Here is a 26882-nt window from a genome sequence, read left to right as displayed (position 1 = left end):
TGTTGTCCTCAAAATTCTGCAGTTTCTAGGAAACAGGGTACACTAGGCACCATCTGTTTCTGATTTAGGGCATTAGAGTTGCAAGATCATGAGCTGTATCTTTGTTACTCTCGTAACAAATTGTTTAAAGTTAAAAAAAAAAAGTAAAGAGCAAAACCAAATGCACAGGATGCCAGAGTGAATGGCATTATTGTATCGTTCGCTTTCTCCTCCCTGGGGCTTTGCATTTTAAAAACACATGTTGTGGTTTTTCTATGATTATCTTCCCACTTCCTGTGTTGTATCTCCCTTACTGTAAATATCCTTTTGTATAGTCATGGTTTTCTTTCTCCTTGTCTTACATATGTGTCTTCTTGATACTAACTTTCTCCAAACTTCCACGCGTATTTTTCCTAATACTAATTCATATGGGTCCAATGGTATTTTTAGCGATTTTTAGAACCTTGATTTCAAATTCTAGTTCCATCTTTAGCTGCATGATCTGTGGAAAGTTGCCTAACCTCTCTGCCTCTTAGAAAATGAGGACTGTATTAGGTACTCAACTCTGAGTATTCCAAGGATTACAGGAGACTAAATGTAAATATGTGCAGGATCCATCCTAGAGCCAGTCACAAAAGAGGCACTTAGCCTATAGAATCTTATACTTCCTTCTCCTCTTCCATACATGCTCTACTGTGTCTCATGTTATCTTTCTAAAATGCTGATAACGTAGTAAAGGATCAAGTCTAACCTTAGGCTTTCAGGATCCTCTTTACATGAGCCAACCCATTTTTGTGGTCTCACTACCTTCCAGGCACACTGTATATACACGTTATGCTCCAGCCACACCAAATTACTAGCTGTTGCCTAACCACATATTACTCTTTCTTCTCTCTGTGCTGTTTTTTTTTTTTTTTTTTTTTAAGATTTTATTTATTTGATAGAGCGAGCAAGTGTGTCCACACCAGTAGGGGGAAGGGTAGAGGGAGAAGCAGACTCCCTGTTGAGCAAAGAGCAAAGATCATGACCTAGCAGAAGGCCGCTGCGGAACTAACTGAGCCACCAGGGCACCCCTTTCTCCATCATGCCGTTAAGCATTCTGTTTTCTCTGTCTCAAAGTCCTTTGTACTCCTTTCAGACAACTTTCTTTGTGAAGCTTTTTCTGGCAGTCTGTGGGTCCCCCGTGCTCCCCTCTGACCACACTAACTTGTTCAGACCTTAATTAATGCAATCCCTTATACAAGTGTCCACATCATTCACTCATTTATTCAACAAGTAGTTATCCAGCCCTTGCTACACACCAGGCCCTGGAATGTATCTTCTAGTTCAATTATGGATTCCATCAGGGCCGGGGTCTTGTCTTATCCACCCCCTCTCAACCCAGGCCTAGCCTAGGAGTAAAGCAAATGTACTCAAAGCCTGTTTGTTCAATATTGAATAAAATCTGAGCATTTCTTTTTTCAATTATCAAACTGAAAATCATAATGCTACCAAGTACTTCCTCATTTGCCCTTTAAAGACAAGATAAAAGACACATATTTTCTTTTACATGTAACATATTGTTATGCTTATTAACAATTCCAGGGGGCTCAGAAATATTCCTTTGCTTTGAGTGTTCTCCATCTGGAAGAGTTTAACTAATTAAACCAAAGATCGCGGATGAGTTGGCCCTGTTTATCTCCAGTGGATGAAATCCTTTTCTCTCCAGAGGATGCTTCAGACAAATATCAAGGGTCAGTGTTATTTTTAGTAACATACAGTTTTGAAAGTCTTAGCATTTTTTTTTCAATTTCTAAGTTTGGTAACATACTTTTGAAACTCTTTTTATTTTTAATTTTTTAGAATTAAATTTATTAGCATACCTTGGCCTATATGGAAGCATTCGTTTCAGCTTTAGATGATATTGAATTACCATACTGGAGATTAGGGTAGTCATTAGTCTGCGAAATAAGTTAGAAAAAAATGCTTCCCCCCCATCACCTCCCCCACCTCCTGTAAGTGCAGGATTCCTGTTGGTGATGATATTCTGTGCAGATTGAATGGTGATTCAGAGAAAGCTATTATTATCCTTCCTTTTGAGAGACTTTCAATTTTTGATGATTAATATTTGTCAGTATTTCTGAGTTTTCATTCCCGTCCTTCCCATCTCCTCTTCTCCATTTCCTTAACGAAGAGAAACATACAGGCCTCGTGTTCTTGGATTCATTTAGAACCCTTGTAGGCTTCACAGGACAGTTCTAAAAATTCATGTTCCAATTACATACCGATTTCTTTAGGCTTAAGAATGAGAACGGGGCAGCCTGGGTGGCTCAGCGGTTTATCGCCGCCTTCAGCCCAAGGCCTGATCCTGGAGACCCGGGATTGAGTCCCATGTCAGGCTCCCTACATGGAGCCTGCTTCTCCCTCTTCCTGTGTCTTTGCCTCTCTCTCTCTCTATCTCTCTCTCTCTCTTTCTCCCCTATGAATAAATAAATAAAATCTTAAAAAAAAAAAAAAAAGAATGAGAACACTATAACTTCACATTAGCAACAATTAAATGACGGCCACAAGAGCTGAGTTCTAGTGATCTTTTTTTTTTTTTTTTTAATTAAGGATTTTACTTATCTATGAGAGACACAGAGAGAGGCAGAGACATAGGCAGAGGGAGGAGCAGGCTCCCTGCAGGGAGCCCAATGCAGGACTGGATCCCAGGACCCCAGGATCATGACCTGGGCCAAAGGCAGACGCTCAATTACTGAGTGTCCCTAAGTTCTAGTGATCTAAATTCATTTTTTTCCCTCTAGTTGGAAACAGTTTGTCCATCTTTTGAGTTATATCATGAGATTTAGACCAACAGGCCCAGATAGGAAGAAGCTAAGTCAGATTTTAGTGGGAAAGATGCTATGTGAACTTGCACAGTGAATAAACCAAACCTAATGTCTAACACTACTTTCCTTGCTAGGCAATGTCACCATGTACAATTGACCCACCTGAATTTCATTAAAAGCTGAAAAACAATAGAGAGTCAGTATGGGACCAAAGGAACCCATGGAAGTTTATCAGGATGGATGGATTGATTGACTGATTGATTGATTTGAGACACACAGAGAGAGAAGCAGGCTCCATGCAGGGAGCCCAATGTGGGACTTGATCCTCGGTCTCCAGGATCATACTCTGGGCTGAAGGCGGCACTAAACTGCTGGGGCATTGGGGCTGCCAATCAGGCCCTATTTAAATGAGGCCCTCTTACATATCCTTTCTTGGGACTGTCCCTCAGCCTCTCCTAAGACTGAGTCCTACTATCCTGTTCTTGGGGGGACAAAAGGATTAGGGGAGGGCGTGGCACTCAGAGCACTGAAGTTACTAAGACAAACAAGTTCTTTGGTCATCATTGTCCCCAATAACAGATTTGATTAAATCTTTAGCTCCTGGGTGGGGTTTGGTATTTTTATAGTGCCCCAAAAGTTGGAGGATTGTCCCTAGATACTTTTCTCATCTCTCTCCCCTGAAGCCCTCACAATATTTCCATGGAGGTCATTCCATCTGTCCTCTGCCCTATGGTAGTGTGGCAGGTTTATCTTTTTTTTTTTTTTTTTTTAAGATTTTACTTATTTATTCATGAGAGACACACACAGAGAGGTAGAGACCGGCAGAGGGAGAAGCAGGCTCCATGCAGGAAGCCCGATGTGAGACTCGACCTTGGGACTCCAGGATCACGCCCTGAGCCAAAGGCAGAAGCCCTCAACCACTGAGCCACCCAGGCATCCCCGGTTTATCATGTTTTTGTAGCCTCAGGTGGAAATATTTCTACTAACTGGTGCTTTGGTATTATAAGGCGGGCCTGTGAAATCCTTCACTGTGCTTTCAGAAAGTCATTACTAGGACCCTGTTTTCTAAAAGTCTTGGGAGGACCCATGGGAGATAGAGCAGTGGTGCTGGGTCCATGCAACTTGTGTGTTTCTCCTTTAGGGGCTCTGCATTTTGTAACTCGTATTTCTCTCTTTGTGTTGCTTATGAAGTGACTCTGAGTCAACTTTTGTCCCATTTATAGCAAAGACTTTATGAGTTGCATCCTTTTTCCCTTTGCTGTATGTTTCTCATCTCACATTTATTTTGCTACGGTGCATGCATTTTTGTAAGTAGCCTTGTGGTGTTCTTCCAAGAAGGCAGGTTATAGATAAATAAGTAAACATTTGTGGGTATGAAAATCCAGATAAAATGGATTGTCTCAGGCCACACTCAGCTACACTGGGAAAACCTGGGCCTGCCACAAATTACCCGCGGGGCTGTATGGATTGTGTTAGAAAATGCAATGCCCTTTGGAATACCATGGCAATTCCTATGGTATGGATAAATATAGCAACGGATGTGCGAATTGCGCCCAAGTCATGAAACCCTGGAATTGCTGAATGAATGGTACAGCAGGGACCTAGAAGGTCTTTTTCAACTTCATTGTTAAAAATGACTAGATTCTCCTACAGGAGAAAGACTCAAGTGACCTGAAGGAAGTGATTCATAGGGAATGAAACCAGAGAGCAGTGATAGAAAAGGTCACCAGAGGGAAAGCGGGAAGTGCCAAGCAGAAACTCCAAAAAAATAAATAAATAAGCATTTGTCAAAAGGCGAGTACATAAGCCATCCATCCCAGGGTCACAAGCTCCCAGCAAAGTGGCTAGAATTTCTGCTGATGAATTGAAGGAAATTTGCAATAAGGAAAAATACACCCATCTGAAAAGAAATCCAGTTCATAAGGTCAGCCCAACCCAAAACAACATCAGTGAACAGGAATTTCGTTCTGTGAACAATACCGATCTTAGTCCTACAGTGGCCAGCTCATTCCTTTCCAGAGTGCATACAGTTCACACCTATTTTTGTTCTGAAAATTCTACAGAAAACTTTTGGGAAAAAAAATCCTGGACAGTCAGGAACCCTAAAAAATGTGATATTTTGTTTCTTGTACAGCTGCATGAGGGCACACGTCTGTTAGCAATTGCCAACCTCACTAAAGCACGCAGGGAGGGCAGTGAAACCACCATTGACCTCACATACACAGAGGTTCGGGGAAGGGAGACAGTGTCTCATAGTACTGTCTGACGTTTAAATACCAGCATAGAGCAAATGTCCACAAAGCCTACAGGGGCTACTGAAAGCGGAGGAAACAGGTGATGAGATCACATAGAGGAGGAAGAGGGAGAGGAGGAAGGGACCAGGATGGGACCTTGAAGTTCTGCGTCTGTGCTGAACTACACAGAGGTCCATGTGTCTAGCTGCCTACCCCACATCCCCACTTGGCTGTCTGATAGGTTTCTCAGACTCAGTGTTCAAAGCCCAACTTTGATGTTCACCCTCTCAGTCTTCTCTAAATCTGTAAATGACACATCCATTCTCCCAATTGCTCAAGCCCCCAACTTTTTTTTTTTTTAAAGATTTTATTTATTTATTTGAGGGAGTGAGGAGAATGAGTGAGAGCGAGCACAAGCCAGGGAGGAGGGGCAGAGCTGGAGGGAGAAGCAGATACCCCCACGGAGCAGGGAGACCGATGTAGGTGGGGCTGGACCCCAGGACCCCGGGATCATGAGTTGAGCTGAAGGCAGATACTTAACTGACTTAGCCACCCGTGCACCCCTAAGCCCCAAACTTTGAATTACCTGATCCAAGCAGTTTTCTCCTTTCCCCTGGATTGTTGCAGTAGCTCCCTTTTCTATCCTTCTCTCCTCCAGTCTATTCTTAACACAGAATAGAGTGGTCCTGTTAGAACATTAGTCAGATCATGTCACTCCTCTCCCCCAAACACTCTACGTGCTTCTTATGTCACTTAGACTAAAACTGTCTCTCAGGCTGTTAATGACCTACATCCCCTGCCCCATTGCCTTCTTTCTTCTCATTCTGTTTCCCATATCCTGGCCTCTGCTATCGTTCAAGCACGGTCAGGCCCATTCTGCCTCAGGGCCTTTGCACTTGCAATCTACTTAGAAAGCTCCTCTGTATAATAACCTTCTTTGATTTCACACTACCTTCATTTCACTGCTCAATTGTAACCTTATCAGACCATCCTATAAAAAATTGCACCCTCCATTCTTAGCTCTTCCAATCTTCCTTAACCTTTTTTTTTTTCCTAGTGTCTTTTATGACCATCTAACATACTATTAGTCACTTTTTGGCTTATAGAGTATCTCCTGTTTGGTAACAATATGTTCCATAAGGAGAAACTTTGTGTCTTTTGGTCACTGCTTATTCCTAGCACACAGTGGACACTCAAATATTTGTGGAAGGAAGGAAGGAAGGAAGGAAGGAAGGAAGCAAGCAAGGAAGGGCTACAGTGTCTCTCATTCAGGTAGAGAAGGAATTGACTAGGAGGCTGAAAAGTGGCCAGAGAGGTAGCAAAGGAGAAGCCAGGAGCAAGAAGTAGAATAGAAGCTGAGAAATAAAGCATTTTTTATTGAGGTAAAATATATATAACAGGGGCACCTAACTGGCTTTAGTCAGTGGAGCATGCAACTATTGATCTTGGGGTTGTGAGTTCAAACCCATGTTGATTGTAAAGCTTATTAAGAAAATATGTATAAAACATAAAATTGGGATCCCTGGGTGGCGCAGTGGTTTGGCGCCTGCCTTTGGCCCAGGGCGCGATCCTGGAGACGGGGATCGAATCCCATGTCGGGCACCCGGTGCATGGAGCCTCCTTCTCCCTCTGCCTGTGTCTCTGCCTCTCTCTCTCTCTCTCTGTGACTATCATAAATAAATAAAAATTAAAAAAAAAAAAACATAAAATTGATCATTTTAACCATTTAAAAATATACAGTTCAAATGGCATTAAGTACACTCACATCGTTTTGCAACCATCACCACCATCCATCTCTGGAACTTTTTTTCATCTTTCTAAACTGAGACTCATTAAACAACTCGCCATCCTCTCTTCCCAGCTGTCCCTGGGAACCACCACTCTACTTTTTGCCTGTATGACTTTGGCTACTCTGGGTATCTCATATGAGTGAATTCATACAATATTTGTCCTTTTGTGACTGGTTTATTTCACTTGGTGCAATGTCTAAAAGGTTCATCTAGCGTTTATCAGAACTTCCTTTTTTAAGGCTTTTAAAAAAATATTTTTATAGGGCACCTGGGTGGCTCAGCAGCTGAGCATCTGCCTTCGGCTCAGGGCATGATCCTGGGGTCCTGGGATGGAGTCCCGCATCGGGCTCCCTGCAGGGAGCCTGCTTCTCTCTTTGCCTATGTCTTTGCCTCTTTCTCTGTCTCTGTGGCTCTCATGAATAAATAAATCAATCTTTATATATATATATATATATATATATCTTTAAAATAAAAAAATATTCTGTTGTATGATGTCACATTTGTTTATCCACTCATCTCTTGATGGATAATTTGGGCTGCACCCACCTTTTGGTTATTGTGAATAATGCTGCTTTGAATATGGGTGTACAAATATCTCTTTGAGACTCTGCTTTGAATTTTTTGGGAGGTATATGCCCAGAAGTAGAATTGTTGGATGCTATGGTAATTCTATGATTAATTTCTTGAGGAGCTGTCGTATTATATTCTATGGCAGCTGCACCAGTGCACAGGGCTCTTATTTCTCCACATCCTATCAGCCTTATTTTCTGTTTAATTTTTTTTTAATTAATAACCATCCTAATGGGTGTGAAGTGGTATCCCATTGTGTTTAGGGGAAAGTGTTTAATTTCCTTCCTTCCTTCCTTCCTTCCTTCCTTCCCTCCTACCTTTCTACCTTACCTCCCTCCCATCTTTTTTTTCTTTCTTTCTAATATTTTATTTTAAGATTTTTATTTATTTTTTTTAATTTTTTCTTTTATTTATTATTTATGATAGTCACACACACACACACACAGAGAGAGAGAGAGAGGCAGAGACATAGGCAGAGGGAGAAGCAGGCTCCATGCACCGGGAGCCCGATGTGGGATTCGATCCTGGGTCTCCAGGATTGTGCCCTGGGCCAAAGGCAGGCGCCAAACTGCTGCGCCACCCAGGGATCCCAAGGTTTTGTTTATTTATTCATGAGAGACACACAGAGAGAGAGAGAAAGGCAGAGACACAGGCAGAGGGAGAAGCAGGCTCCATGCAGGGAGCCCGATGGAGGACTCGATCCTGGGACTCTGGGATCACGCCCTGAGCTAAAGGCAACTGCTGAGCCACCCAGGCATCCCTTTTTCCTTTTTTAATATTAAGTAACCTCTACACCCAGTGTGGGGCTCAAACTTAAGCCTCGAGATCAAGAGGGGCATGCTCTGAGCCAGCCAGGCTCCCCTAGAAGAGAGCATTTTATTATTTATTTATTTTTTTAAAAAAATTTTTTGTTAACTTTTATTTATTTATGATAGTCACAGAGAGAGAGAGAGAGAGAGGCAGAGACATAGGCAGAGGGAGAAGCAGGCTCCATGCACTGGGAGCCCGACGTGGGATTCGATCCCGGGTCTCCAGGATCGCGCCCTGGGCCAAAGGCAGGCGCTAAACCGCTGCGCCACCCAGGGATCCCAGAAGAGAGCATTTTAAACTAGAGACAGTGGTCATCCCTGTCAAGAGCTGCTCCAAGATCAGGTAAATTAAGTCTGAGATTGTCTATTGGATTTGGCATGTGGAGGTGGTAGTGACACCAGCAGAATGATGAGGGGTCACCAGATTATAGCAGGCAGGAGAGTGAATAGGTGATGATGATGACTTGAGAAGCTTGTCTGTGCTTAGGAGCAGAGAATACTATTTATCGAATGTTTACTATGCTCTGTCATCAGATGAGATGCCAAGATTGGAGCAGAAGGGGCACCTGTGTGGATCAGTGATTGAGCATCTACCTTCAGCTCAGGGTGTGATCCTGAGGTCCTGGGATCAAGTTCCGCATTGGGCTTCCTGTGGGGAGCCTGCTTCTTCCTCTGCCTGTGTCTCTGCCTCTCTCTGTGTCTCTCATGAATAAATAAATGAAATCTTAAAAAAAAAAAAAAGATTGGAGCACAAGTGCCAACAGATGTGGTTCCTGTCTTCATTTGGCTGACAGTCCAGCAGAGGAGAAAGACAGTTGAGAAATTTATTCAACTCCAGTTTGCTAAGAGCTAAAATCAGAAGCAGAGGGTGCTGTGTCTGTTACAGTCACATGGGACCTGAAGAAGGGAAGGGAGGAATCCACTTAAATGGATTAGAGTTTGGTTTTCCCTGTGGGTCTGTCTTCAAGGAAATAATATCTTGGTCCTGCTGACATAGGCATGTGGGTCTTCCTGGCAGTTCCTTCTCATTGTTAGCTTGTGCCACTATAGTGCTCCCAAATAACTTCTGTGAGCTCTCAGAGATGAACATTTCACATTAAAAAAAAAAATTATTTACTTGACAGAGAGGGAGAGGGTGCATAAGCAGGAGGAGTGGCAGAGGCAGAGGGAGAGGGAGAGGGAGAAGCAGACTCCCTGCTGAGCAGAGAACCCAACATGGGGCTGAATTCCAATTCCCTGGAATCATGACCTGAGCCAAAGGCAGATGCTTAATGGACTGAGCCACCCAGACGCCCCTGTCTCACATATTTTTTTTTTTTTAATTTTTTTTTACTGGATGTCTCACATGTTCTTAAACCAGCCTATCAGTCTGCTTCTTCAGCGTGGCTTCCATTTATCCAGACACCCTGTCCATGAGACTAGTTGATGGAGAATTCCTGTGGCCAAAGTTTAAGGGTCTCAGTGTAAGAACTGGCAAGTGTGTGCCAATGCCTCTTCCTCAGGCTTCTAAAGCCACTCATCTTCTGGGTGAGGAGCAGAAGTCACTGGATCTGGGTCGGGGTTTGGAGGTGTTATGTGCTCTACCTATGCTCCAAGTAATGATGCTTGTGCTGACAAAGTCTCCCATTCGAGTTTTCTGTCAACTTTCTGTCCTGTTCAATTTCAATTCATTTTTTTAAAAGTTTTATTTATTTATTCATGAGAGATGCAGAGGGAGAAGCAGGCTCCATGCAGGAAGCCTGATGCAGGACTCAATCCCAGGATCCAGGGATCATGACCTGAGCCTAAGGCAGATGCTCAACCACTGAGCCACTCAGGCGTCCCTCAGTTCAATTAAAAAAATATATATATTTTATTTATTTATTTGACAGGGTGGGTGGAGAGAGATCACAAGCAGAGGAAGCAGCAGGAAGAGGGAGAGGAAAAACAGGCAGAGGGAGAGGGAGAAGCAGGCTCCCTGTCGATTCCAGGACCCCAGGATCATGACCTGAGCTAGAGGTAGACACTTAACCAACTGAGCCACCCAGGCACCCCTAATTTTTTTTAATCTCTAATTTGAAGATAACAGATGTACCTCTTTCAGATTAAGTGAAAAAATTCATGTAAAGCATGAGTACAGTGAGTAGCTCATAGGAGGAGCTTGGTAAAAATTAGCTTTTATTGTTACGTTTCCTATTTTGGTCATGTATTACAGTTTGGGAACATTAAGTGTCTGAGCCCCAGCTCAGTGAGTTTACTGTTCAAAGTGTACTACTTAATAAATTGGCATTCTAGTTTCATCCATTAGTCTTACAAGCTTAGCTAATGTGTGTCTTCCTCTAAGAGCTAAGGCTGCCCTGGGGTGCTAACAAGATCTGGATTCTGAATGGCTAGGCTGAGAACAGACCTGGCCTGGACTGTATTTACTAGAGCAGGAAGGCTTCTCAGGAGCCAGCTTGCTGCACTCTCTAGATATGCCCAACCCTTCCCTTCTCTTTCCATCTGGAACCCCAGTGTTGCAATGCCAGCCCTGCTTTTATAGAAAGCATTTTATATACCCACTGGAAAGTAATGTGTTCTTATGCACCTGCCTGCCACAGGTTTCCAAATATCTCCAGAATTTTGGGAGATGTTTTTTTGTCTTTTTCTTTTTCTTGCACTGCTCCCTTGCTTGACTCAGTGGGCCTCCCAATCTCTTCCTTTACAAGGCTATGTTGTGCTGAGCACCAGAAAATTCCCAGGGAAAACGTCTGCCAAAACACAAAACCAAGGAAAAAGGATAAAAGCAAGAGTTTTGGACCAGGCTGGCACGAACCGTAAACCTTTTGTGCCATATTTACTTTTTCTTAATCTAAAATAACAGAGATAACATACACAATGGACTTTCTAACTTGCCACTTTTCCCTTATCTTTTTCCCCCCCGTTGTGAGCCCTAAGACATCATGTTCTTTCATATAATCTCTCTCTCTCAAAAAAAAAAAAGAAAAAAAACGCACACACAAAAAAACCCGTTGACCATTCCATTCCCTGCTGCTGCCCATGGAGAAGAACAGACTCTATCTGATATTTCAGCTGGAAGGCAGGGTGGCAGATTCTTTCCAATCGGGTGGCGACTTCCTCCCTACACTCAGAACACACCCCTTCCCAAAAATACGCCCTCCTGGGCAAGCAGCACAAAGGGAGCAGATCCAGCTCTCGGCGTCAGCAAATGCCCACATCCCTTCCCTTTCCTTTTACACCCAGTGGCCTGGGAATGGCACATGAGCTTGGGGAATCTGAACTGCCAATCCTTCCTTGTGTGGCCCCATCAGGCCTTCAAGTGGCCTTGTTCTCTCATCTCTTGCCCTCCTGGGCCATCTTCCAAACCAACTGCTGGAAGTGACTTTCCTAAAAGGCAAGTCTGAACATTTCATTCCATCTGCTTAAGAACTCCCCATGGCCTTTTGGCCCACAGTAAGAATTCCCAAACTCCAGCCTAATCTCTGTGTGGTTGGCTATAAAAGAATCATTGCATTCAGATGTACTTCCTAGAGTTCGGAATAGATCCTGGGGATCTGTATATGTTAGCCTGAATTCTTTAGGTTGTAAGTGACAGTAACTCATCTCAAACTAGTTTAGGTCAAAAAAAGGAATCCATTATTTCTTTTGACTAGGGGGTAAAACAATCTCAACCATATCCGTAGGATTTTAATTTATGGAGGTGACTGAATGATGACATGGAGAGGTCAATATCATTGAAAGACTAATGTATTAATTAATTTCCTGAGAGGAGGGGGCAATGCCATACCACACAGGACTATTTGGAGAAGTATCACGTTTGCTGGGAGGCAGAAGAGAGCAAGGGCTGGGATGGCCAGGGGAGGCATAGGCTCCAGCCTTTACTGGGATTTCTGCAGGAAAGGCAAAGCAGTTTTGCATTAGCTACTTTGAATAAATCAGGTGGCTTTTAGGGCATAGCAATTGGTGTCTAATAACCTCGCCCTGGGTTGATTTAGGGCAGGGGACATAAGGGCTTGGTATATGAGTTAGCTGAAGGAGGTGATTTCAGAGTATGGACTTTGAGATCTCAAAGGAGATATAAACAACTTCAGCTGTTAGTTTGGGTTCCAAATAGACCAATACAGAATCTAAGAAAACACAGAACAAGAGCTGGCTTCAGTGGGAATGTCTTTAGGGATGTGCTGTCAATAAAGCAGCCATGAGGGATGCCTGGGTGGTTCAGTGGTTGAGCGTCTGCCTTCAGCTCAGGTCATGATCCCAGTCCCAGGATCGAGTCTGCTTCTCCCTCTGCCTGTGTCTCTGCCTCTCTCTCTCTGTGTCTCTCATGAATAAATAAATAAAATCTTAAAAAAAAAAAAAAAAAAGCATCCATGAGCTACATAGTGGCTGTTGAACACTTAGCACAAATTGAAATGTGATGTGTGAGGTATATACTGACTTTCAAAGGGAGGGTAACAAAGAGAAAACTTGTACAGTGCAGTGATTTGATAATCCTGTGCATTGCTCAATGCTTGCCACCATGGGTGTGGTTATCATCTGTCACCATGCAGTATCATTACAATATTGACTATATTCCCTATGCTATAAAAAAACAAAACAAAAACAACAAAAAATCCAAAATACTGAATTAAATACAGCATGAAAAAGAATTTCATCTGTTTCTTTTTACTTTTCATAGCATAGACCCTAGAAACTTAAAATTGCATGTGTAGCTTGCACTTGTGGTTCACATTGTATTTCTATCGCATAGCACTGGTCAGTATCAAATGTTCTCTTTCTCTCTATGGACTCTGCTTTTTTTTTTTAATTAATTAATTTATTTATTTAAAGATTTTATTATTAATTCATGAGAGACATACAGAGGCAGAGACACAGGAAGAGGCAGAAGCAGGGGTGATGTGGCTGAGTAGTCTAAGAGGCAGAAGCAGGACCCCTGCAGGGAGCCCAATGCAGGACTCGATCCCAGGACTTGGGAATCATGACCTGAGCCAAAGGCAGACGCTTAACCAACTGGGACACCAGGCACCCTGGATCCTGCTTTATAAAATATATTTGAAGTTCATTGTCTCCTACTACAAATGGTCTTCTTTGTGTCTGCAAAAATGGCTGCTGGCATTTCCAGGCTTATAAAATTCTAGCTTCTCAGTGCCATCCAAAAGGGAACTTTTTTCTTCTGTTATTCACATATCAATCTTAGGGAAAGACACTCTGGCTCCCCTGACATCACATTCCACCTCTTGAACAAATCACTATTGACAGAAATACTGGTTCCTGTGCCATCTAACCAGGGTAGAGGATCCACATGGCATGGGAGGGGGCAGTGCCCTATATGACAAAAATAACTCATGTTACCAATTGCAGCTTCATTACACTTCACAGGCAATGCCAACGCACAGTAAAGTTTGTAAGAGGTCAGAGTTTGGAGGTAAAATCTAATTGCATTAGTGTGCTTTAGTATGGCATATTAGGCCTTCTGTAGCCTGATCTCATTCTAACTTTTTATTTTTTTATTTAAAATTTTTAAAAAAATGTATTTCACTTATTTATTCATGAGAGACACACAGAGAGAGGCAGAGACAGAGGCAAAGAGAGAAGCAGGCCCCTGCAGGGAGCCCGATATGGGACTCAATCCCAGGATCATGCCCTGAGCTGAAGGTGGACACTCAACCACTGAGCCACCCAGGCATTCCTCATCTTAACTCTTTAATCTCATGTTGGTTCCTTTCTTCCTTCCCCCTGCTATATGTCAACATTGTATTCTTTGGACACTTAAAATTTCTTGCAGCTGCCTGAACACTCCATGCTGAAAAAAAATGTACTATAGAAAATGTCAGACATATGTAAAAGTAGAGAGGATAGTATGATGACCCCTCCATATATCATCACCCAGCTTCAACAATTATCAATGGATGACCAATCTTGTTCCATCCATGCCCCCATTATTCTTCCTAATGGATTAGTTAGAAGCAAATTTCCAACATCATACTATTTCATCCATAAATATTTCAGAGAGTATAAATTAAAATGAATTAAGGAGCCCTAAGACAAGATCATCACAATACCATTATGACCCTAAAAGCCACAATACTAAATAAATAAATAAATAAATGCCACAATACTTCCTTACTATCATCAAATAACCAGCAGGCATTATTTCTATGGATAGTTACAGCTGGTTTCTCTAACTGGTATCCAAACAAGGTTTGCTGGTATGCCTCTTCGATTTCTTTTAACCGTAGGCTCCCCACCCACTTTTTTTAACCATGCAATTTATTTATTGAGGAAACCGGATCTTTTGTCTTGTAGAGTTATCCACATATTAGATTTTGATGATGGCAACCTTATGGTGTTTAGCATGTTTGTTCTCTGGTACAGGTACTTAGATTTAGAGCAGTGTTATACAGTAAAAATATAGTGTACATCACAAAGACAACTTAACATTTTCTAGTAGCTACATTAATAAAGTGAAAATGAGGGATGCCTGGGTGGCTCAGTTGGTTAGGTGTCTGCCTTCAGCTTAGGTCATGAACCCCACATTGGGCTCCCTGCTCAGCAGGGAATCTGCTTCTCTTTTCCTGTCTGCCTCTCCCTCAGCTTGTGTACTCTCTCTCAAATAAATAAATACAATCTTAAAAAAATAATAAAGTGAAAAAGAGAAGATGGAATTATTATTATTTTTTTAAAGTAAGCTCCACATCCAGCATGGAGCCCAACATAGGCCCTGAATTCACTACCCTGAGATCAAGACCTGAGCTGAGAACAAGAGTTGGATGCCCAACCAACTAGGCCACCCAGGTGCCCCCAAAATTCATATTAATAATGTATCTTATTTAACCCAATATAACCAAAATACGAACAGTTCAGCATGTAAGAAATATAAAAGATCCTTAATGAAATATTTAATTTAATTTTATTTAAATTCAATTAACATAAAATGTATTATTGGTTTTAGTGATTTATCAGTCTTATATAATACACAGTGCTCAGCATGTCATGTGCTCTCCTTAATGTCCATCATGCAGTTGCCTCATCTCCAGAGACCTTCAGTTTGTTTCCTGTGATTAAGAGTCTTTTATGGTTTGTTTCTCTCTGGGATTTTGTCTTGTTTTATTTTTCCCTCTCTTCCCCTATGATTATCTGTTTTGTTTCTTAAATTCCACATATGAGTGAGATCATATGATAATTGTTTTTCTCTGATTTATTTCACTTAGCATAATATCCTCTAGTTCTGGGAAGCTTGGGTGGCTCAGCGGTTGGGTGCCTGCCTTTGGCCCAGGGCATGATCTGGAGTCCCAGGATTGAGTCCCACATTGGGCTCCCTGCATGGAGTCTGCTTCTCCCTTTGCTTGTGTCTCTGCCTCTCTCTCTCTCTGTGTCTCTCATGAATAAATAAATAAAATCTTAAAAAAAATCCTCTAGTTCCATCCACATGGTTACAAATAGCAAGATTTCATTCTTTTGATGGTTGAGTAATATTCCATTTTGTGTGTGTGTGTGTGTGTGTGTGTGTGTGTGTGTGTGTATATATATATATATATATCACATCTTCTTTATCCATTCATCTGTCCATGGACATCTAGGCTCCTTCCGTAGCCTGGCAATTGTGGATCTTGCTGCAATAAACATTGGGGTTCAGGTAACCCTTTGGATCACTACATTTGTATCTTTGGGGTAAAGACCTAGTGGTGCAATTCCTGAGTCATAGGGTAGCTCTATTTTCAACTTTTTGAGGAACCTCCATACTGTTTTCCAGAGTGGCCGTACCAGCTTGCATTCCCACCAAGAGTGTATAAGAGTTTTCCTTTCTCCCTGTCCGCATTAACATCTGTCATTTTCTGACTTGTTAATTTTAGCCATTCTGACTGGTGTGAGGTGGTTATCTCATTGTGATTTTGGTTTGTAGTTCCCTGATACTAAGTGATATTGAACATTTTTTCATGTGTCCATTAGCCATTTGTATGTCTTCTTTGGAGAAATGTCTGTTCATGTCTTCTGCCCATTTCTTGAGGATTTGTTCTTTGGGTGTTGAATTTGATAAGTTCTTTATAGATTTTTGGGTACTAGCTCTTTGTGTGTCACTTGCAAATATCTTCTCCTATTCTGTTGGTTGTCTTTTGATTTTGTTGACTGTTTCCTTTGTTGTGTAAAAGCCTCTTATCTTAATGAAGTCCCAGTGGTTCATTTTTGCCCTTGTTCCCTTTCCCTTTGGAGATGTGTCTAGTAAGAAGTTGCTGTGGCCAAGATCACAAAGGTTGCTGCCTGTGTTCTCCTCTAGGATTTTTTTTAAAGATTTTATTTATTTATTCATGAGAGACACACACAGAGAGAGGCAGAGATATATGCAGGGGGAGAAGCAGGCTCCATGCAGGGAGCCTGATATGGGACTTGATCCTGGGTCTCCAGGATCACACCTTGGGCCTGGGCTGAAGGTGGTGCTAAACTGCTGAGCCACCCAGGTTCCCCTCCTCTAGGATTTTGAAGGATTCCTGTCTTACATTTAGGTCTTTCATTTATTTTGAGTCTTTTAAAATATATATTTATTTATTCTAGATGTGGGGAGGGGCAGAGGGAGAAAGAGGAGTAGACTCCCCACTGAGCACAGAGCCACGTGGGGCTTAATCCCACAATGTAGAGATCATGACCTGGGCTGAAACCAAGAGTTGGAAGCTCAACTGACTGAGCCACCAAGGAACCCCCATCCATTTTGAGTCTATTTTTGTGTCTGGTGTGAGGAAATGGTCCAGTTTCATTCTTCTGGATGAAGCTGTCATTCTAATTTTCCCAACACCATTTTTTTTTTTTTAAGATTTATTTATTTATTTATGATAGACATAGAGAGAGAGAGAGGCAGAGACACAGGCAGAGGGAGAAGCAGGCTCCATGTACCGGGAGCCCGACGTGGGATTCAATCCTGGGTCTCCAGGATCGTGCCCTGGGCCAAAGGCAGGCGCCAAACCGCTGCGCCACCCAGGGATCCCCCCAACACCATTTGTTAAAGAGACTACCTGTTTTCCATTGGATATTCTTTCCTGCTTTGTTGAAGATTAGTTGACCATAGAGTTGAGGGTCCATTGCTGGGTTCTCTCTTCTGTTCCATTGATCTATGTGTCTGTTTTTGTGCCAGTACCATACTGTCTCAATGATTACAGCTTTGTAATAGATCTTGAAGTCCAGAATTATGTTGCCACCAGTTTTGGCTTTCTTTTCCAACTTTCCTTTGGTTATTTGGGATCTTTTCTGGTTCCATACAAATTTTAGGGTTATTTGTTCCAACTCTGTTAAATAAGTTGATAGTATTTTGATAGAGATTACATTGAAGATATAGATTGCTCTAGGTAGCATAGACATTTTAACAATATTTGTCTTTCTAATCCATGAGTCTTGGAAAGTTTTTCTATATCTTTGTGTCTTGATTTCTTTCATTAGTGTTCTGTAGCTTTCTGAGTACAGATCCTTTGCACAGGTATCTTATGTTTTTGGGTGGAATTGTAAATGGATTGACTCCTTAATTTCTCTTTCTTCTGTCTCATTGTTAGTGTATAGAAATGCAACTGATTTCTGTGCATTGATTTTATATCTTGCCATGTTGCTGAATTGCTGTGTGAGTTCTAAGAATTTGGGGGTGGAGTCTTTTGGGTTTTTCATATAGAGGATCATGTCATCTTCAAAGAGTGACAGTTTGACTTCTTCTTTGCCAATTTGGATGGCTTTTATTTCTTTTTGTTGTCTAATTGCTGGGGCTAGGACTTCTAGTACTATGTGGAACAACAGTGATGATAGTGGACATCCCTGTCGTGTTCCTGACCTTAGAGGAAAAGCTCTTAGTGGGCTTTTTGTATATGGCTTTTATGATATTGAGGTATGTTCCCTCTATACCTAAAGAGTTTTAATCAAGAAAGGATGCCATATCTTGTCAAATTCTTTTTCTACATCTATTGAGAGGATCATATGATTCTTGTCCTTTCTTTTATTAACGTAGTATGTCACACTGATTGGTTTGCAGATGTTGAATCACCCTTGCATCCCAGGGATAAATACCATTTAGTCATGGTGAATAATGCTTTAAATGTACTGTTGGACCCCATTGGCTAGTATCTTGGTGAGAATTTTGGCATCCATGTTCATCAGGGGTATTGGTCTGTAATTCTTTTTGGTGGGGTTTTTGTTTGGTTTTGAGATCAAGGTAATGCTGGCCTCATGGAAAGGGTTTAGGGTTTATTTGGTGTTCTTTCTCTAGCTCCTTTAGGTATAAAGTTAGGTTGTGTATTTGACACCTTTCTTGTTTCTTGAGAAAGGCTCGTATTACTCTATACTTTCCTCTTAGGACCACCTTGGCTGCATCCCAAAGGTTTTGAACAGTTATGTTTTCATTTTCATTTGTTTCCATGAATTTTTAAAATTCTTCTTTAATTTTATGGTTGACTCATTCATTCTTTAGTAGGATGCTCTTTAGTATCCATGTATTTGAGTTCTTTCCAAAATTCATCTTGTGAGTTCCAGTTTCAAAGCATTATGGTCTGAAAATATGCAGGGAATTATCCCAATCTTTTGGTACCAGTTGAGACCTTATTTGTGACCCAGTATGTGATCTATTCTGGGGAATGTTCCATGTGCATTCGAGAAGAATGTGTAGTCTGTTGCTTTAGGATGGAGCGTTTGAATATATCTGTGAAGTCCATCTAGTCCATCTAGTGTGTCATCCAAAGCCCTTATTTCCTTGTCGATCTTCTGCTTATATTATCTGTCCCTTGCAGTGAGTGGGGTGTTAAGTTCCCCCCTACTATTATTGTATTATACATATTTCTTTAATTTTGTTATTAATTGGCTTATATAATTGGTTGCTTTCAAGTTCAATTTACAATTGTTAGATATTGTTGGATAGACCCTTTAATTACAATATAGTGTCCTTCCTCATCTCTTATTATAAGCTTTCATTTTAAATCTTGTTTGTGGGATGCCTGGGTGGCTCAGCGGTTGAGCATCTGCCTTTGGCTCAGGGTGTGATCCTGGAGTCCAAGGATCGAGTCCCACATCGGGCTCCCTGCATGGAGTCTCTGCCTCTCTCTCTCTCTCTCTTTCTCTGTCTCTCATGAATAAATAAATAAAATATTAAAAAAAATCTTGTTTGCCTAATATAAGGATTGCCACCCCAGCTTTCTTTTGAGGTCCATTAGCATGGACCATATGGACCATAGATGGTTTTCCATCTCCTCACTTTATTTTTTTTCTAAGATTTTATTTATTTATTAATGAAAGACACACAGAGAATGGCAGAGACATAGACAGAGGGAGAAGCAAGCAGGCTCCCTGCAGGGAGCCTGATGTGAGATTCTATCCCTGGATTCGGGATCATGCCCTGAGCTGAAGGCAGACTTCTAAGACCTGACCCACCTAGGCATCCCCTATCCCCTCAATTTAAATCTGGAGGGGTCTTTGGGTCTAAAATGAGCCTCTTGTAGACAGCATATCAATGGGTCTTGCTTTTTTATCCAGTCTGCTTTGGGGAATTTAGCCTGTTTACATTTAGAGTAACTACTGAAAGATATGAATTTAGTGCCATTGTATTACTTGTAAAGCCACTGTTTCTGTGTATTTTCTCTGCTCCTTTCTGGTCTATTTTACTTTTGGGTTCTCTCTTCGGCTAAAGGATCCCTTTTAATATTTCTTGTAGGACTGATTTGGTGATCATAAATTCTTTCAGTTTCTGTTTGTCTTGGAAACTTTTTATCTCTCCTATTCTGAATGACATCTTAGCTGGATAAAGTGTTCTTGGCTGCATATTTTTCTCACTTAGCACCCTGAATATATCATGCTAGTTTTTTTTCTGGCCTGCCAGGTCTCTGTGGATAGGTCTGCTGCCAGTCTAATGGTTCTACCCTTGTAGGTTCTGGACCTCTTGTCCCAGGCTGCTTTCAAGATTTTCTCTTTGTCTTTGAGATTTCCAAGTTTCACTATTCACAATTGACCTATTTTTATTGATTTGAGGGGGGTGGTTTCTCTGTGCTGCTGGACTTGGATGCCTGTTTCCTTCCTCAGGTTAGGGAAGTTCTCTGCTATTATTTGCTTCAATACATTTTCTGCCTCCCCCTTCCTCTTCTTCTGGGATCCCAATTATTCTAATATTGTTTCGGTTTATGGTATCACTTATCTCTTGAATTCTCCCCTCATGAGATCTTGGTCTGTAATTCTAAATCTCTCCTCACGATCCAGTAGTTGTTTATCTCTTTTCTCAGTTTCTTTATTCTCCATCATTTTGTCTTCTTTTTTTTTTTTAAATTTTATTTATTTATGATAGTCACACACACACACACACACAGAGAGAGAGAGAGAATGGCAGAGACATAGGCAGAGGGAGAAGCAGGCTCCATGCACCGGGAGCCCGACGTGGTTTTTGATCCCAGGTCTCCAGGATCGCGCCCTGGGCCAAAGGCAGGCGCCAAACCACTGCGCCACCCAGGGATCCCCCCATTTTGTCTTCTATATCACTAATTCTCTCTTCTAATTCATTTATTCTAATAGTTAGAGCCTCCATTTTTTAAAAAAGATTTTATTTATTTATTCATGTGAGACAGGGAGAGAGGCAGAGACATAGGCAGACGGAGAAGCAGGTTTCTTGTGGGGAGCCCGATGTGGGACTCAATCCCCAGACCTGAGATTGTGCCCTGAGCTGAAGGCAGATGCTCAACCGCTGAGCCACCCAGGTGTCCCTAGAGCCTCCATTTTTGATTGAATTGATTATAATTTAGTTCTTTATTTCTCCAGAAAGGCATTCTCTGGTGTCTTCTATGCTATTTGTTTTTAAGCCCAGCTAGTGTCTTTATAATAGTTATTCTGAACTCTTGTTCCGACGGTTTACTTGTGTCCATATTCATTAGGTCCCTGGCAGTCAGTACTGCCTCTTGTTCTCTTTTTTGAGGTGAGTTTTTCTGTCTTGTCATTCTTAGTGGGGAATAGATGAATGAGAGAACAAAATACTAAAATGGCAACAACGACCCCGGAGAAATACATACTAAGTAAATCATAAGAGACCTGAAACTAGGGCAGCCCAGGTGGCTCAGCGGTTTAGTGCTGCCTTCAGCCCAGGGCCTGATCCTGGAGACCTGGGATCGAGTCCTACATCAGGCTCCCTGCATGGAGCCTACCTCTCCTTCTGCCTGTGTCTCTGCCTCTCTCTCTCTCTCTCTCTCTCTGTCTCTCATGAATAAATAAATAAAATCTGAAAAAAGAAGAGACCTGAAACCAGAAAAAGAGAGGGAGAGAGAGAATATAACCAGACAGGTGAACAGAAAAGAGCAATGGGTCCTGTGTATATTTTAGTCTGTTAGAAAACTAGGGGCAGCCTGGGTGGCTCAGCAGTTTAGCGCCGGCTTCAGCCCAGGGTGTGATCATGGAGACCCAGGATAGAGTCCCACGTCAGGCTCCCTGCATGGAGCCTGCTTCTCTCTCTCTCTCTGTGTCTCTCATAAATAAATAAAATCTTAAAAAGAAAAAAAAGAAAACTAGATCCAAAATTGTAATGAAAAACAACTTATATATGTATACATATATATACATATATACATATATATACACACAAAAAACATACAGTGAAAGGATAGAATATAACTATTAAAATGAAAATTAAAAGAAAAAAACCTGAAGGAATAATAGATGAACAGAAGAGAGCAATACACTATATCCTGAGTGTATTTTGGTCAGTTTGTTAAAAGAAACTGCACTCTAAAATTGTAATGCAAGAAAAACTTTAAGAAACTATAAGAAAGAAAAACATATATATATATATATATATATATATATATATATATATAAATCAAATACAATGAAAGGATAGGGTGTAACTGTAAAAATGAAAATTAAAAAGATTTTTTAAAAAGAGTCAATGAAATAAAACATTGCTTGAAAAGGGAAAGAGGAAAAAAAAATTGAAAGACCAAAGAATCATAAGGGAAACCGGTGAATTCTCTATGCTATATTCCCCTAGGGCTGGAGTTTTGCGGTTCTCAGTGATCGGGAATCTTGGCCTTGGCTGGATGTTCTTGCTCATCTTCTGGGAGAGGGGCCTGTTGCTGATCCTTAGGTGTCTCTGCCCCAGTGAGAATTGCAGTGCCCTTCCTGGGTGTGTGTGTGTGTGTGTGGTGGGGGTGGTGGTGAGAAGGTGGCAGGCTACAGATGTGGCTCTGGATTGCTCTGTGTGGCTTTTGCTCCCTGAAGGCTTTCTGTGCTGCTTTAGAGGATGAGTGTGAAAATGGGGGCCTCCCCATCTCCGGCCCTGGAGCCAAAAGCTCAGGCCCCCCTCCTCAGGCCCCGGTAGGGTAAAGCAGTCCATCCCTCTTGTCTCCCTGGTCCCTGTCCACACTCGGTGCTCATCCAGCCTGTGACTGAACGTCTCTATCTCAGGAACACAACCCCCATTCGAGTCCCCAAGTCCCGCGGACTCCTAAGGCTGCTCTCGTGGGGCTCCTCCGGGGGAGGTGGGGGAGTCACGCAGCCCTTTGTTGGGCCCCTGCTCAGGGAGCGGTGGGGTGGACTGTACCCTGGTTCTCAGCCTCTGGCCACTCGGAGCAGCGCACTTGCTCCTGGGCTCGCGGATTGCAGCCGGCCTCCCTGCTCCGATCCCGGGAACTCCGCCACACCCCCAGCCACCCTGTGACCCCGAGGATCAGGAGACCACACTGCCCCACCTAGGATGCCTCACCACCTGAGGACTTTTCAGGCGGGGACGTCCCTCACCAGAGCCAACTTCTAAAAGTTCCGATTTTGTGCCTCGATGTTCTATCACGTTCCAGTAGCGGCTGCCGGAGGCTCCCTCCCCCGCGGTTTATCTTCCCGTAGACCAGCTCTGATTGCGTCTCCGCACCTCCTACCTTGCAGAAAGTGGTCCCCTTTTCATTTGTAGAGTTGCAGCTATTCTTTTCTCAGATCTCAGATTGAGTTCGTGGTGTTCAGCATGATTTCCTAGCGATACAGCTGAATTCCTGGGACCAGACGAAACTAAGGTCTCTTCCCCCACTGCCCTCTTGGACTCAACCTTACATTCTTTTTCATACTAGGCCTCAGAAATCCAGCACGTGTTATATACTTCCTATACATCTGTGCTGTGCAAAAAACAGTAACTACTAGCCACAGGTCATAGCTATTAGCACTTGAAGCGTTGGTAGTCTGCATTTCAAGTGTTAACAGCTGCTTGTGGCTGGTAGTTACTGGTTGGTGGTTTTCTTTTCTTTTCTTTTTTTTTCCAACACCACAGCTCTAGGGGCTTCATCTAAGTCAGTTCAGCTTTGTAAAGAATACTTCACAGGTGTACTTCCACCAAAGACAGTTGGTAGTATCACTTCACGCCACTGTGATGGTCAAAAAGAAACCTGAAACTAAGGATTGACAAGGATATGGGGGAGCTTCAACCATCATGTATTGCTGGTGGGAATGGCCCAGTGGCAGTGAAAAACAGTTTGACAGTTTTTCAATAGGATAAATGTAGAATTATCATATGGCCCTGCATATGTCTCCTCCTAGGTATGGACTCAAAAGAGGTAAAAACAGGTGAGAAAACAAACACTTGCACACAAATGTTCATTGTAGTGTTATTCACAATAACCCAAAGGTGGAAATAACCCAAATGTCCATCAAATAGTAAATGAATAACCCAAACATGGCATATCCATACAATGGAATATTATCCAGCCATAAAAAGGAATAAAGTCATGATGCATTGCACAGCATGGTTGAATCTTGAAAACATGCTAAATTAGATAAGCCAGAGCCAGACATAAAGGCCACATATTGTGTGATTTTCTCATTAATGTGAAATATCCAGAATAGGCAAATTCATAGGGATGGAAAGCAAGTTAGCAGGTTGCCATAGGCTGGGGGAGGGCGGGGAATGGTGAGTGAATGCTTAATGGGTATGGAGTTTCCTTTTGGGGAGATGAAAATACTCTAGATCTAGAAAGTGCTGATGGTTGCATAACATTGTGAATGCACTAAATGCCACTGAATTGTACACTTTAAAATGGGTAATAAAGGTGAATTTAATATTACGTGATATTACCACAATAAAAAAAGCACTTGACATCTGGTGGTTTCTCTTTTAGCAGACATTAGTGATGATTGCTTAGATCTATTATTTCATCAGGGACTTAAGGTTACAAAATGATGATATTCTAAATCTATAATTCTCATTTATTATAATAATATTATAATAATATAAATATATATATTTATTTATGATAGTCACACAGAGAAAGAGAGAGAGAGAGAGAGGCAGAGACACAGGCAGAGGGAGAAGCAGGCTCCATGCACCGGGAGCCCGATGTGGGATTCGATCCCGGGTCTCCAGAATCGCACCCTGGGCCAAAGACAGGCGCTAAACCGCTGCGCCACCCAGGGATCCCTATAATAATATAAATAATATAATAAATATCTAGGGGTACTTTGACCTGGTGAAAATTTCTTGCTAACCACTTGATTTTCTTGAGGTACAGTGGGTACTGCCTCATGCCCAGGCTTTCACCTGTGCCAGGCCATCTATCAGGAATACCTTTCTTTTCTTCTCTGCCTAATTTCTACTTCAGCCAGTTCCCTCATGATCTAGCTGAACTGTTCACATTGTGAAACTTAACTCTCTTGATCAGAGCACTTGTTGCCCTTTATTGTTTTTTGTTGTTGTTGTTTGTTTGTTTTCTCTGTCTCCTCTACTGACTTTTAGCTCACCACTGGTAGATTCTGTCCCTATTCAAAGATTCAGCTCCAACAGAATAGTGGGTGCTCAATAAACATTGGCGAGACAGAGGTGAGCTTATTCATTGCAATGGGCAAAAAATAAGTGTTAGTTATCTACTTTATATGAGTGTTGATTTTGTATTGCTGTGTAACTAATTACTACAAATCTAGGGGCTTAAGACAGCACATGTATTATGTCACAGTTCAGAGTTTGGCATGACTTCACTGGATCCTCTGCTCAGGATCTCATCAAGCAGTAATCAAGGTGGCAGCTGGGCTGCATTGTAATCAGTAGACTCCAGTAGTGAAGAATTAATTTCCAAGATCATTCAGGTTGTTGGTAGAACTCATTTCCTTTTGGTTGTATGACTGAGGTCTTCGTTTTCTTGCTGGCTGTAAGCCAGGGGCCACTCTTAGCTACCAGAGGCAGCTGACAATTCCCACAATTCCTTGCTGTATGAACCCTCTGAATGCCCTCTTGCAACACAGCAGCTCACTTCTTCCAAGCCAGAAGTAGAGAGTGAAGCTCCTGTGGTGTGTGCTAGCAGGATAGAGCCTTATGTATATAATTGTAACTGTAATCTCATTTGCCACATTCTACTGGTTATGAGCAAGTCAAATGTCCCACCCATAGCCACACAAGGTGTGAGCATAGGGGCCACCTCAGGGCCTGTCTTCCACAATTAGCTATGACTTATTGAGAATCTACCGTGTACCAGACACTATACAAGGCACTTTCCATGAATTGTTTCATTTAATCCTCATACTACTTTATGAGATGAATACTGTGAAAGCTGTTTTGTAGATCTGGAAATTGAAGCTCAGAGAAACTGGTATTTGAGTTATTCAGGGTCTCACCAATAAATCACAAATCTGAGATGCAAGCCCAAGTTTGATCTTAAAATAGGCTCCTACCCTTCAAATCCCATCTTTTAAACAGTTTGACCCAGAAAATTCTTAGAAGGATTGTCCCCTCATTCCTTTTTCTCAAGAGTAACAACATACATAGGAAATACACATTCTTTGCTCCTTAGATTCATATTTTAGAGCATAGTCAGAATGAATTCTTCCTACTAACAGGGAATGTTCAGATGGGAGCTGGCCCTTCTAGGAAATGTTATGTTGCAGAATTAGGGCAGGCTGCCAAAGAATGCAATGAGACCTGACCTGGATTTTCTCAATGCCATTAGAAAAGAGTCATAATAATACCTCCTAGTTATATAGTGAGTTATCAATTCTCATTTTATTCTCAGTGCCCCTATGAGTTAGCAAGGGAAAGGGTTTCATATATTTATTGTAGAGACTATTCTATACATACAAGTTTTGTGTTTTGGCTTAAAAACTTCAGTATGTGGGACACCTGGGTGGCTCAGCAGTTGAGAATCTGCCTTTGGCTCAGGGCATGATCCTGGAGTCTTGGGATCAAGTCCCACATCAGGCTCCCTGCATGGAGCCTGCTTCTCCCTTTGCCTGTGTTTCTTCCTCTCTCTCTCTTTTTCTGTGTCTCTCATGAATAAAAAAATAAAATCTTAAAAACAAAAACAGAAAACAAAACAAAACAAAAAACACTTCAGTATGTTATTGCATGAACATTTTCCCATATTCTTATGTCTTCTCTCTAAATATGATTTTAAATGGCTACTTAATATTCAACTTAATGGATATATCCTAGCTTACTAAAATGTTTCCCTAGTTTTGGTTATTTAGGTCTCTTCTTGTTTTTCACTATTAAAAAAAAATACTGTGATAAATACCTTGGATGGTTGAAATGTCCCTGCACACCCATATGCAGAGATGCTTAGGACAGAGCCCCAGAAAATGAATGGCAGAGGACAGTCTCAAGGCTCTTGATAAATATAGAGATGTGGTTATAACCCCCACTTTTCAGATGAGGATACAAACTTGGAGTGAGAGTTGCCCAAATTTACATGGCTCATAAATGTGCAGCTGAGATGTGGATACAAGTCTTCTGCTTCCCAGACTGATGCTCTTCCT

General features: G+C 41.8%; 1 long non-coding RNA gene across 1 annotated transcript in view; it reads left to right on the top strand.

Moving 5' to 3' along the window:
- The window catches only part of LOC121471932, a 90058-nt gene that overhangs the window by 5229 nt on the left and 57947 nt on the right, over positions 1-26882 (top strand). Inside the window, exon 2 of the long non-coding RNA XR_005982738.1 lies at positions 1564-1712. This is a non-coding gene — a long non-coding RNA (uncharacterized LOC121471932). The remainder of the gene's footprint in view (positions 1-1563; positions 1713-26882) is intronic.

This window comes from Vulpes lagopus, chromosome 11 (assembly GCF_018345385.1).
Source record: "Vulpes lagopus strain Blue_001 chromosome 11, ASM1834538v1, whole genome shotgun sequence".
NCBI classification, from domain to species: Eukaryota; Metazoa; Chordata; class Mammalia; order Carnivora; family Canidae; genus Vulpes; species Vulpes lagopus.
The sequence above is the reverse complement of the archived record's forward strand: the minus strand, read 5'-3'. Positions and strand labels throughout refer to the sequence as shown.